The following is a 13950-nucleotide window of genomic DNA, read 5'->3' as shown; positions in this document are numbered from 1 at the left end:
TGCTTTCCCTTGATGACAGCCTAAGTTCTAAACGTGCTTCCCTTGACTGAACAAGCTGAACCAATCCAGATGGCCTAGAGGGTGGGAGGTGAAAATAGCAGCAACCAGAGCTCACGTTAGAATATTGTCTCCTTGTGTTTAACATTCAAAAGAAAGCTCATAGTCACTTCCCTTACAGAACACCCCATCACACAAAGACATACACACGCATGCATGGTCCATGATGTCTCCCTTTAATAACATTTTGCAGCTAACAAGGAGATTGTATATGCCAGGAAATTGAGGTCCAGAGAGGTGAGGTGAAATGCCTTTACAGTCCCATCTAGAACATGACAATATTTCCTAAACGCAAGCCCTTTTCCCTACGTACAAATAATAAAATTCTAGAAATAGGATCTGTATGTACAGTCCCAATCTATCTAGGTTTCTATACATCTCATAATAACAATAATGTTAGAAATCTTGAAGTAAAAGTTTTATTTTTATTTTTAATTTTTTTGTAGAGATGGGGTCTCAATATTCCTGGCCTCAATCAAACCTCCCATCTCAGCCTTCCACAGTGTTGGGGTCACAGGTGTGAGCCACAGTACCTGGCAGAAAATATTTAAATGGAATTGAAGTAGACTCTACTGGGCCCTTAATTTAAGGGGCATATTAGGATGTCAGCAGGAATTTCAAACCATCTACCATGGTTTGCCTAGTTTTCCTTATCATTGCTTCCTTCTGCTCAGTGACAGAGTCACAGCTGTTTCACCACCTCATAACATATTAAATTCCCTTTCATCTAGGCCAGGTGTAGTGGCTCACACCTGTAATCCTAACACTTTGGAAGGACAAGAAGGGTGGATCGCCTGAGGTTGGGAGTTCGAGACCAGCATGGCCAACATGGAGAAACCTGGTCTGTACTAAAAATACAAAAAAATTAGCTGGGTGTGGTGGCATATGCTTGTAATCCCAGCTACTCGGGAGGCTGAGGCAGGAGAATCACTTGAACCCAGGACGTGGAGGTGAGCTGAGTGCACCACTGCACTCCAGCCTGGGCAAGAAGAGAGAAATTCTGTTTCAAAAAAAAAAAAATTCCCTTTCATCTTAGGAGTACTCTCTGTAGTTTCTATTTGAGATTACGGCTTAATTAATCAGAGCCAGAATTTGTAATCCATCATTTGCTATGTGGTCCTTACCTGTTAATACTAGATCCTGGGAATATGGGACACTTCAGGGCCCTCCATGGTACTGAGATGTGAGGGTTCACGTGAGGGCTTCTCCATTACTGAAGGGTACATATCATGTATCATAAGATACCAAGAACCAACAAAAAGGAGATAAAGTCATGGGTAAGGCCGAAGACAAAACCTTGTAACTGCTTGTAAAGGTAACATAAGCAGGTTTTCTCTTTTCCTCTCTTTAGATCAGAGGTTAGCAAACTTTTTCTACAAAAGAGCCCGATATTAAATATTTTAGCTTTGCGGGTCACACCACCTATGTCACAAGTCTTCAATTCTGCCATTGCAGCAGAAAACTACTTAGACAATACATAGATGAATGGATGCAGCTGGATTTGGCCCACGAGCCATAGTTGGGCAACCCCTGCTCTAGATGATAATCACAAATAATATTTTGAGTGTTATATATCAGGTAAATGATCTTACTTAATCTTCTCAGCAATTCAGTGAAGTGACTACTCTTATTTTCTTTTTGTTTTTTGAGACAAAGTCTTGCTCTGTCACCCAGGCTGGAGTGCAGTGGCGCAATCTTGGCTCACTGCCACTTCTGCCTCCTGGATTCAAGCGTTACTCCTGCCTCAGCCTCCTGAGTAGCTGGGACTACAGGCGTGGGCCACCACGCTCTGCTAATTCTTTTGTATTTTTAGTGGAGACGGGGTTTCACCGTGTTAGCCAGGAGGGTCTTGATATCCTGACCTCGTGATCGGCCCACCTCAGCCTCCTAAAGTGCTGGGATTACAGGTGTGAGCCACTACACCCGACGACTACTCTTATTTTCATTCGGATGTTATATATGTAAAGTTTAAGTTTTATATACATTAAACAAAGCTGCTTCCTATCATATAGCTAGAAATTTGCATCACCAGGATTTTGATTCCTGGTTGGCCATAATAAAAATCAAGGACTATCCTTGATTCTTTTAAGGGAAGAGAGTTCCGGTGGTAATGCACAGAAGGGCTAACTGAGGGGGAGTTTGGAAAGATGTTGGAAGGCGGAAAGAGAATTTAATTGCTAACCTTTGGTTGACGTTCATTCTTCTGACCTAGACTTGCGATGTCTCATCACCTCCTTTGAGATCAGGAGATGCCATAAGGTCAGTCATGCCTACTCCCAAATTCTATAGGCTGGTAAGCGACCTTATCTCTGAATCATTGTTATCTTACTACTTAGTGAGGCCATGGCTGCTGGGAAGAGTGAGAAGGGGCCCCGGTAGAGGTAACAGGTAGTATTTTGTAAGTGAAGAGTGCTTTACAGTTCATAGACTTCCACTGAATTCTCATGGTTTCCTGTCTCTGCACTTGGCTCTTGTTGTCGCTCTGTTTGGAAAGCTCCCTTCTAAAAAATTCTCCTTCAAGGTCTTACTCAAATGCTTCCACTTCCAGTGATGCCTTCTCCAATGGCACCAGACAGAATTAATTCATGTTCCCTTTATTGTGTCTGGATCACTCTGCTTCCCTGTCACCTAGATGGTGTAAAATTTTCTGTTTTCTTTTCTTCCTTCCTTCCTTCCTTCCTTCCTTCCCTCCTTTCTTCTTTCCTTCTTTTTTTTTTTTTTTTTTGAGATAGAATCTCGCTCTGTTGCCCAGACTGGTGTGCAATGGTGCGATCTCGGCTAATTGCAACCTCTGCCTCCCAGGTTCAAGCAATTCTCCTGCTTCAGCCTCCTGAGTAGCTGGGTCTATAGGTGCATGCCACCACACCCAGCCAATTTTTGTATTTTTTAGTAGAGACGGGGTTTCAACATGTTGGCCAGGATGGTCTTGATCTCCTGACCTCGTGATCTGCCCGCCTTGGCCTCCCAAAGCGCTGGGATTACAGGTGTGAGCCGCCGTGCCTGGTCTTGTTACTCTCTTTTTTAGATAAGAAGCCTGAGGACGACAGCAACAGAATTAGTTGTCTTGGGCGTCCCATGAGAAGGTGTTGGCTAGAATCCTTGTGCAGGTTTTGACTCCTCATTGCAATAAAACCACTCTGAAGTTTTCAATTTCTTGGTGGTAATAGGCTTCCAATGGTTCTAATTATGTATGGAGAAATTATAAAAATGAAAACTCCAACACTTATAATCTATGAAAATGGTTGCTTATGGTGTTTCTCACAACAACAGACATTGTGTTGATTTGCTTCCTTTGCCCAAGAATAGTACCAATGAAGACATTGTTGGGGACAGTAATCAATACAGAAATCCACTCAAGAGTTGCTTGAGCACTCCTTAAATTTACTTCAAATTTGTACACACAAAACTTATTATTTATTTTATTTTTATTTATTTATTTATTTTTTAGGAGACTGGGTCTCGCTCTGTCGTCCAGGCTGTAATGTCATGACATGATCAGAGTTCACTGCAGTCTGAAACCCTGGAGCTCAAGTGATCCTCTTGCCTCAGCCTCCTGAGTAGCTGGGACCACCACCACACACCACCATGTCCAGCTATTCTTTTTTTAGTTGAGGTATAATTTGTATATAATAAATTGTACAGATTTTCAGTGTTCCGTTTGGTGAGTTTTGACGGTTGTACATACCCTTTGTAAATACGTAGCTTCTTGTAAATTTAAATGTGTGCATGTGTGCAAGAGAATGTGTGGTGTATCTGAGACAGAGAAAGGAGCAGGGGCAGGCAAAAAACCCAGGAAGACAGCATAAAGACAGACGTGTGAAAGGACTGGGTATTGCTCACCAATTCTGACATTGTATGTGGTCAAAAAAGAACAAAACAAATGCCAAACCACCTAAATAGACTCTTCAGAAAAAGAGGTTAAAGATTGCTGAGTGACTCAGGGAGATGTGGGCAGACAGGAAAAGCTGCAGTTTCTGAGATCAAAAGCAAGTCCCTTCCTTTGACAACTCTGTGCACACATAGACAAAGACAAAACCATTCTTATCAAGGAAAAAGCAAACTATCAACAGCTATATTGCTGAAAAATGATCAGTAAAAAGGAGAGAACCATCAAAATGGCCTCAGGCAAGAGAGTCATCTCACTGGCTGAAATAATTTCTGTGCAGATTCATAGGAGATATAGTGAGAGGCAGCACATCAGGAATGAATTTGTCTAATGCATGATGCATGGACTCATCCGGTGGAGGCTTGTTAAGTTTTTAATTCAGCTGAAAAAGTCAAAAGAGTAAACCATGTTTCCATATTCCATATTTCATATCCCTAGTAATCAGACCGAGTTTCTAAAATGTCAGTTGTAAGGAATATTCCAGGAACACTGGCTATAAATTATATTACAGGATCTGAAAGTGTTTTATGGCCCAAGATTTTCTTATCTTATTTGGATTGAAACTTCCCTGCATTGGCACAATGCTTCTTATCACCGAGTCCTTACATACCAGTTGCTCGATGATCTCTGTTTTATAAAATCAGTAGTATTTCGAACTGCAATATCTAATTGGATTGCTTTTCTGAAGTCTTTAAACAGAATACTATTGAACCAAATAAAAGCTGTAAATCAAACTGGTGCACTCTCTTTACAGCTGTTTCCATTTTGCAGATACCCTTGCCATGCGCGGTTCCAGTGTCACACTGCCTGGGTTTGGATCCTCATTCTACCACACCACTGGCTGCGTGACTTTGGGAAAGTTACCTAACTTCTTGTTGCCAATTTGCTCATCTTTAAAATAGGAATATAGTATCTATTTCATAAAGATGCTGTGAAGACTAACTGAATAATATCTGTGCATTCATTTAACAAATCTTTATTTCTTGAGTGCCAACCATGTGCCAGGCAGTGTCTTCAGCTCTGGGGAAAACAGTAATGAACAAAGCAGGCTAAGTACCTGCCCTCATGGAGGCTACATTCTAATCAGAGAGACAGACGATAAACAAGCAAACAAGGACATATAACATGTCAAATGGGCCGGGCTCAGTGGCTTACACCTGTAATCCCAGCACTTTGGGAGGCCAAGGTGGGTGGATCACTTGAGGTCAGGAGTTCGAGACCAGCCTGACCAACATGATGAAACCCCCTCTCTATTAAAAATACGAAAATTAGCAAGGCATGGTGGCAGGTGCCTGTAATCACAGCTACTCAGGAGGCTGAGGCACAAGAATTACTTGAACCCAGGAGGTGAAGGTTGCAGTGAGCTGAGATTGTGCCATTGCACTCCAGCCTAGGTGAAAGAGTGAGACCCTATCAAAAAAAAAAGGTGGGGGGGAGCTAGGAGCTGGGGGACTGCCATCTAGAGTACTCAGGGACTAGAATCATGAAGGTGACAGTTGACACCTCTGATATATAAGTAAGTATTTAATGAGCGTTAGTGTTGTCATTATGATTGTTATTAATTAGACCCAAATTTGCTTATCATAAACTCCCAAAAGGAATTGAAGGGTGTTAAATTTCTGCCAGGATGATTATAATTTATCATCACTATAAAATACAAACTCCACCGTCACTATTTGCTCTGGCAACCTGCAGGCTGTGCTCTCTTCTTCCCACTCTATTCCCCATCTTCCCCCCCGCTCCACACCTTTGACATCTCTTGCATAATTAGCATCTTCCCTGATACGCCAGCCTGGGGATATATTGTACACCATCACAGAGCCTTGTAACAAAGCATTTATCACTCACGGAATTGCAGTCTTATATAATATTTATTCTTGTTTATTGAAGTCTGTCCCCTCACTAGACCCTACTTTCCATGAGAGTAGAGAGGGTCTCTGCCTAGTTTCTTCCTTTTCTTTCTTTCTTTCTTTTTTTTTTTTTTTTGACAGAGTCCTGCTCTGTTACCCAGGCTGGAGTGCTGTGGTGCAATCTCGGGTCATTGCAACCTCTGCCTCCCAGGTTCAAGGGATTTTCCTGCCTCAGCCTCCAGAGTAGCTGGGATTACAGGTGAACACCACCACGCTGGGCTAATTTTTGTGTTTTTAGTAGAGACAGGGTTTCACCATGTTGACCAGGCTAGCCTCGGACTCCTGACCTCGGCGTCTGAGGTGATGCACCCACCTCGGCCTCCCAAAATGTGAGGATTAAGAGGTGTGAGCCATCGCGCTTAGTGGATGTGACACTTTATTGTGAACTGTATTGACTTTCCTCCTATGCTGGTCCCTAAATTCCATGAAGGGTAGTAGGTGCCCACTAAATATTTGTTTACTTGGGTTCAGTTCAATTATCCTCATAATAACAATCTCATGAAGTAAGCAGGGCAGATGTTACTCTCTCTCTTTTTTTTTTTTTTTTTTTNGACCGAGTTTTTCACTCTTGGTGCCCAGATTGGAGGGCAATGGCGTGATCTCAGCTCACCACAACCTCCGCCTCCCCAGTTCAAGCAATTCTCCTGCCTCAGCCTCCCAAGTAGCTGAGATTACAGGCATGCGCCACCACACCAGGCTAATTTTGTATTTTTAGTAGAGATGGGGTTTCTCCATGTTGGTCAGGCTGGTCTTGAACTCCCAACCTCAGGTGATCATCCACCTGCTTCAGCCTCCCAAAGTGCTGAGATTATAGGCATGAGCCACCACGCCTGGCCTTTCTCATCATTTTAACTGTAGATAAAGATCAAAGTTAATCTATAAGGCATAGAGTCTTTGAAAAACAGTAACTGGCCAGAGTAAAGAACCAGGCTTTCTATGTTAGAGAAACAGAAAAAAAAAAATCCCCTAAGGGGTAATAGGTGTCTCATTTGTGTAACCTGGTGTTTAGATCTTCTTGGTATATTCTTATTTGTTAACATTCTGAACTAGCTGTAAGCATCTTGACGAGACACACTATCACAAACCCTTAACTCATAGCCTATGGAGAAAAGAGATGGTTATATTCAGATTTTAAGCTACTAACCAGAAGGTAGCACAGAGATGGGAGGTCAGAACATTGGATGTGTGAGTGGGTGTGTGTACACAAAGGAGAGGCTCAGAGCAAAGTTAACGTTGATTGGAATAGGTCGGATCAAGGGGGAAAACGTGTGTGTTTTGATTTTTCTCTAGAAAGCAGGGTTGCTAGGGAGCAGTAACAGCCATATCATTACCTCCTAGGTATCACAACACGCACATCACAGAAGTGATAAGAACAAGCGAGCCAAACATTGAACAGAGCAGAGGCAGAGAACAATTTTCGAATTTCAGATTTTCTGGTTCACCCCGCGTGGCTATGGCCGTGGGATGATTCCGCAGGGCCAGGAAATGAGCAAAGCAACACACAGTGAAGGCCTGTCTGTCTGGTTTATAGATTCTCTGCCCCCTTTGCTTTTATGTCCACCTCTGCCTTCATCTCCTCAACCCCAGCCCTGCTCATACTCCATCAGTGAGTATAAAAGTAAACTCCAATATTCAGCGGCCAACTGTGACTCCGCGTGAAAGGTGGGGTGTCGTTAGCTTAGCTGTTGGCTTGTTTACTTATTTAGATACAGGTTTCACTTTTCCAAGCTATTTCTGCTTTACTCCTGGTCCCACCCTCTAATACAATAGATCGGCAAGAACACACTGCCCCAAGCTTTCTGTGTTTCTCACTGCTGCTCAGGGCCCTAGAAGGGAGAAGGGGAGTGCCGCTTCGTGAAGGCAAGCAGGGATCTGCATTAAGCCGGGTCCATGCTTCAGCAGAAAAATGAATTTCAAGGGTGGACAGGTGGCAGGGAGGGCAGGTAAAATAGCCAGCGTTCAGGACTGGAGACACCCTGAGGAATGAACTGGAGTGAATACCAGTGGCACTAGCAGACATGGAAGATAAGGCGCAGGTGCAGGCTGACACTGGGGAGGAGGATGGACTGCTAACGGTTTAGTCATGGTTTCTTTCTTTTTTTCTTTTTAAAGTTTTTAGTTTATTAAGCTTCTCCTGAAAAAATCCACCACAGCCACAGATGACATCTGTTCAGCACCTTTACCCCTTCGGCTGTGATCCAATCTCCAGCTCACTTTTTGCCAGCACCAACATTGGCCTTTGTGGTCCCCTGACTTCCTTCATTCTGTTCTCGCGTTCCTTTCATTGCTTTCTTGAGGTCTTTTTCTTCTCACACAGGCCACATCTTGCAAGTCCATCTTGGGTTCATTTTTCTTTGCATAATCCAGGGAATCATCAGTCACGCCAAAGCCAGCTGTCTTGCCACCACCAAAATGAGCTCTGAATCCAAGTACGAAGATGACCTCCGGGGTGGTCTTGGACATTTTGGCCAGTTTTTCCTGAATTTCTGTCCTAGGCACTGCTGCCTTCCCGTGGTGAAGGACATCAGTGACCATTTGTTTCCTCTGAAGTAGTCGGTTGGTCATGAACTTTCTAGTGCGGATAGTTACCGTGTCGTTCATGATGGCGGCCTGTCCCTAGTCATGGTTTCTTTATGGAAAGCAAAGGAGAATCAGAGAGCAAGCTGCCAAATTAAAAGTGAAAGGCTACTGGAGAAGGGCCAACTGGGAAGATGTGGGGTAAAGAGCTGGGGTCGGGGAGGTGGGGGAGGGACAGGGAAGGAGGAGGAATCAAGTAATTGGCTGTATTTCTGGAGTGGGATGAGATGTGTGTCTCTACCATGCTGTAGGAGGCTCAGCCATGGCATGAGTGATTTCACACCCTGTAAAGGAGCATTGAAAAAGAAGCCAGGCAGGTTTTGAAATATGAGGCCATGGTGTGGCTGATTGTATATCTTCGGCTGTTTTTTTTCCCCTGAGGCAATTACATTAAGTGCTTAATATCAATCCAGAAAGGAAAAAAATGAGGGGGCCATGGTTTTGGTGAGAGGATTTGGTGGGGGGCAGAAGGGGAAGGCTAAACTGTCTCCCTGCCAAATACAAACACCACACATACAAAAAATAAGCCCTGTAGATCCTGAGTTCTGACTACAGTGGCAAGGGAACACACAAGCCTAAGAGAATGAGGTAATATTAGTTATGTCAACAATTGCATGTTACAAATGCTGAAGGGGAGTGAAACTTGCCAAGTGTTAATGGAACTGCTGGAAAGCAAGCCTACTGGGCACCTGCCACCAGCTGCCTGACCTGGCCAACCCCACCTGTGCTGGGGCCCACAGCAAGCCGTCTTTCTTGTTCCTTCTTTCCCGTTGGGTCAAAAATAAAGGTTGTTCTCAATTTCTTTTAGAACCTGGCCTGGTTGCAGGGCAATCAACCAATGTTTGAGGGAATGCTGGGCATCAGATGCCGGGGAAAATGTGCCACTTGCAGGCACAAATGCCCCAAGAGCTTCCTGAGCTCTCACTCCAGTTGTTCTTTGGGGCCATGTCATCCCATCACAGAAGGGTCAACCTCAGAGGGTCAACAGAGCAACCACAGAAACAAGAGTTGCTGGAACATTCTGTGGAACCCTGTGCAAAGAACCAGTGGGGAAGGTAATACACAGGCAAGTACCCAAAACAGCCAGGGCTATGAGCTCACCTGGAAGGAAGAGACATTGCCCAACCCATGAGAGCACCACAGTGCATACTTGTAAGACTGATGGAGTCATTCTGGCCTTCAGGAAACATCAAATAATGGAGGTAACAAGGAGAGTAGGAAATCACCAAAAATAATCCACATAGTAAAATAGATTCATTTTAAAAAGACCCAATGAAGGAGCTTAGTTAAGCAGAATCATTCCTTTGTATTTTTGTAACTTTTAAATAAACATTTTCTTTTTTTTTTATTTTTGAGACAGAGTCTTGCTCTGTTGCCCCGGCTGGAATGCAGTGGCCTCATCTAGCTCGCTGCAACCTCCACCTCCTGGGTTCAATAGATTTTCCTGCCTCAGGCTCCTGAGTAGCTGGGATTGTAGGCGTGCACCACCATGCCTGACTAATTTTTGTATTTTTAGTAGAGACAATGTTTCACCATGTTGGCCAGGCTGGTCTTGAACTCCTGATCTCAAGTGATCCGCCTGCCTTAGCCTCCCAAAGTGCTGGGATTATAGGCATGAGCCATCATGTCTAACATTTTCAAAAATAGAGAAAAGTAGGGAGAAGAGTAGAGCGAGTCCCCAGTGAAATTCTACTCCAACAAACATTAACATTTGCCCTTATTTTATCTGGTCCCACCCCTCTTTTTCCCTGGAACATTTCAAAGAAAAATTTCAGACATTTTACCATTTTACTCATAAATATTTCAGAATGCATGTGTCATTTACATGTCAAATACATGTTACTCATATATCTGGAAGATAGAGAATTTAAAGGGAATGTGTTATTTTTCTTCCACCAGTTGTCAAATGATCCTTTATTGAAATATTTTCCTTTGTACTTCTGAACTAGCTGGGCTTTCCACAACACCACTGTTGATGTCGTCTATGATGTCATGAGTTTGGTAGCCTTCAAATTCACAGACGGGGCAGTCCCAGGGTCTCTTTAATGGTTCCAGAGAGTTCTCTGGCTACATCAGTGCCGCATCTGTTGAGCAGTGTTGACGATCTCATCAAAAGTGATATTCCCACTGTGTTTAATGTTTTTCTGTTTCTGTCTCTTGGTCGTTCCTTGAGGGTTTTGATGATGAGGGCAGGGGCAGAAGGCACCACCTCAAACTGGGCCTGTCTCTTCTGAATGGTCATTTTCACTATAATCCTCAGGTCCTTCCGGTCACCCATTGCCTTGGCAATGTCATCACCAACTTTTTTGGAGACAGACCCAGGGGTTGATCTTGGGGACCAGCGCAGAAGTGGCACCGACTTCACCACCGGTGCACCTCAGGTATACGACTTTGAGCTTGTTGTGGTCAAATTTCAGTGACATGGTGGAGGCAGCTGGCTGTATTCAGGACTACCAAAGAAGGTTGCACCTTGGCCTCCTCCGAGGTCTCAGGGAAGCAATAACTGAGAAATTTTGGCTTTGATTCCTGCCTACCTGCTTTATGCTGCAGCATCACCTAAAGTCTTGGGTAGGCATATTGTACTAAACCTATTTTTCTTTCTTTCTTTCTTTTTTTTTCTTCAAAAGATGGGGTTTCACCATGTTGGTCAGGCTGGTCTTGAACTCCCTACCTCAGGTGATCTGCCCGCCTTAGCGTCCAAAGTGCTTGGATTACAGGCGTGAGCCATATGTTTTTCTGTGGCTTCCCCAGAACCCAGAGATTTCTGTTCCCTGAAAATTGATTAGTAGTAATGTCTGCTCTCCGTGATCCTGCCCTGTGGCCTTGAGGGACCTTTTCCAAAGCTAGAGACTTTGGGTCAAGGTGGGCCAATGGGATTCTCTCTGCTGGGATTTGAACTTGAGAGCAGAGCATGGTCAGGAAAAACTCTAGAAGAAAGAGGAGGTCTCTTCACTTCTGCTGCTGAGAGCCGGGAAACTGCCCTACCCAAACCCAGGGAACATAGGTTCTTGGCTTTTCCAAAGCTTGGGGCGAAATGCCATTTGCTTAAATTCCATGACACACTATCTTAGTTCATTTGTGTTGTTACAAAAGAATACCTTAGGCTGGATAATTAATAAAGAAAGGAAGTTTATTTGACTCACAGTTCTGCAGGCTTTTGAGAAGCATAGTACCAGCATCCACTTTTGGTGACCTCAGGAAGCTTCCAATCACGAAGGTAGGTGAAGGGGGAGAGGACGTTTCATACGGCAGGAGAGGAGAAAGAGGGAGTGGGTGCCACACACCCTTTTAAACAACCAACTCTTTTTTTTTTTTTTTTTTTTTTATTTTTATTTTTTTTTTTTTTTTTTTTGAGGCAGAGACTCACTCTGGTGCCCAGGATGGAGTACAGTGGCACAATCTCAGCTCAGTGCAACCTCCGTCTCTTCAGTTCAAGTGATTTTCCTGCCTCAGCCTCCCAAGTAGCTGGGACTACAGAGGCGCCCCACTATGTCTGGCTAATTTTTGTATTTTTAGTAAAGACAGGGTTTTGCCATGTTGGCCAGGGTGGTCTCAGACTTCTGACCTCAGGTGATCTACCCACCTCGGCCTCCCAAAGACCCGAGATTACAGGTGTGAGCCGCCATGAGCCACCATGCCTGGCCTTAAACAACCAACTCTTACAGGAACCATTGTGGCTAGAAGTCATTCATTATAGCAAAGAGAGCACCAAGCCATTCATGAGGGATCTACCCTCATGACCCAAACACCTCCCACCAGGCCTCACCTCCAACACTGGTGATTACATTTCAGCATGAGACTTGGAAGGGACAAATATCCAAAGTTTATCAGCTACTCTATGATCTTTCAAATAAAATCCCTCTCTATGCATTAGCTAGCCAGAGCTGACTTTTACTGTTTGGACAAAAGAACTTTAACAATTTACACATCTCTCTAGAAGGAACCCATGGTCTAAAGAGTCAAGCGAGGAAAAAACTAAATACAGTGATGAAAATGTTATGAAAACCTTCTACATTATGTTCACTGCTCTCTCCCCAACACCTAGCGTAGCGCTGAACACAGAGGGGGCATTCATTACCTACTTACTGAATAAATTGACTACTGATCTTCCCAGTAGAGAACAGATTGTGGAATCTGCCTATTATGGAGCAAGTCTTGTAGCCTTACTAGGAACATGAGTTTGGTTCTGACTCTGCCACTCTGTGTGAGTGAGTCACTTAGCCTCTTTGGACCTCAGTTTCCTCATCTATAAACTGGGAATGATAAACTCAGCCAACCTTACAGAGATATTGTGAGGCTCAAATGAGGTCATGCTATATGGAAGCACTTTGTAAGCTGTAAATTGTCTGCAACTAAAAAGTACTATCACCTTTTCTAGCTGTGGATTCTGTCTGTCTGTCCATCAGTCTGTCACTAAAAATACAATACAGATTCCATCAGTCTGTCCATCTCAGCTTTTTGGCCTGAGAAGGCTTTAGGGCAAAAGTGGATGATAAACTGCCTCTTTCATAATTTTTTCCTGTTTCCATTCTAACCACTTCTTTTAAGCTTAGTGTCTGCTTTGGGGACTCTTTTATGGATTAAACTCTGTGAAGCCTAAGAACCAAAATGATTATTTTTTGTAATGCCTATGGCATCTTCATTCATCTCATCGGGTACTCGAGATGCCTCCTGAAGTGTGTTGACTGGTGTCCAAATATCCCGCTGATAATCAATAGTGTGGAGGCAGCAGCCTGATCCATTTGTATCTTCCTGGGGAGGCACATTAACTCATCTTGTTGGGCGAATGGTCTATAGAAGGACAGGGAGGCAGAGAACAGGAGAAATAAGTAACTGTCAGTCTTAGGAAGGCTTCCAGGTGCAGCTGTCTTGCCCAAGAGGCCACCAGGTTGACAAGAAGCAAATGGGTATCCTGGTACCTGAGTCTTGAAACAGCTTGAGCGTTCCCATTCCCTGAACAGCCAGACACTTGCAGAACATTGCTGCATTGTTCTGTGCCCTGAGGTCTCCTGGTGGCGGGCCAACCCTAGGCTGTGCCAGCAAGCACATGGCTGCGATGATTTGCCTGCACCTAGAGCCATTCACCTAACTGAGTATGCTGGGGCATTATCCCAGGGTGTTACCCACGAGAGGAAACAGGAGAGGGGCTGTGGGGGAGGGGGATTACATCAGCATTATTATTGTTATTCACTTATCAGATGGTTATTAATTATACTTCAATTAAAGGCTTACAGTCTTTACAAGCATGAGCTCACCAGCCCTCACAATGCCCAAAGGAGGTCAAGAACCAGGAGACTGCTGATTTGCTCATGAATGCAGCTGACTTGAGTTTCAGAAATCCTGTGATCTGGTTTTCCCCTCTCTTTCTGGCCACTGGCCACTTCCCCTTCAGGGGCCCTCAATTCCCCCGATGTGTAGTGGATAGGTATGTTGTTCACTCAGCTGACTGGAGTCTGTAAAAGTGGCAAGGATCAAATTTTCCTTTCTAAACCCTTCCATGGGTTAAAAAAAAAAAAAAAA

At 44.0% G+C, this 13950-nt stretch overlaps 2 pseudogenes; both read right to left on the bottom strand.

Annotated features, from left to right (window-relative positions):
- Positions 1-8063: 8063 nt before the first annotated feature.
- On the bottom strand, positions 8064-8468 carry LOC108309496 (annotated as a pseudogene).
- A 1876-nt stretch (positions 8469-10344) lies between these two features.
- On the bottom strand, positions 10345-10853 carry LOC108309495 (annotated as a pseudogene).
- Positions 10854-13950: the final 3097 nt, after the last annotated feature.

Source organism: Cebus imitator, unplaced genomic scaffold (genome assembly GCF_001604975.1).
Source record: "Cebus imitator isolate Cc_AM_T3 unplaced genomic scaffold, Cebus_imitator-1.0 Scaffold94, whole genome shotgun sequence".
NCBI classification, from domain to species: Eukaryota; Metazoa; Chordata; class Mammalia; order Primates; family Cebidae; genus Cebus; species Cebus imitator.
Note: the sequence above shows the minus strand (reverse complement) of the source record. Positions and strands in the feature narration are given on the sequence as shown.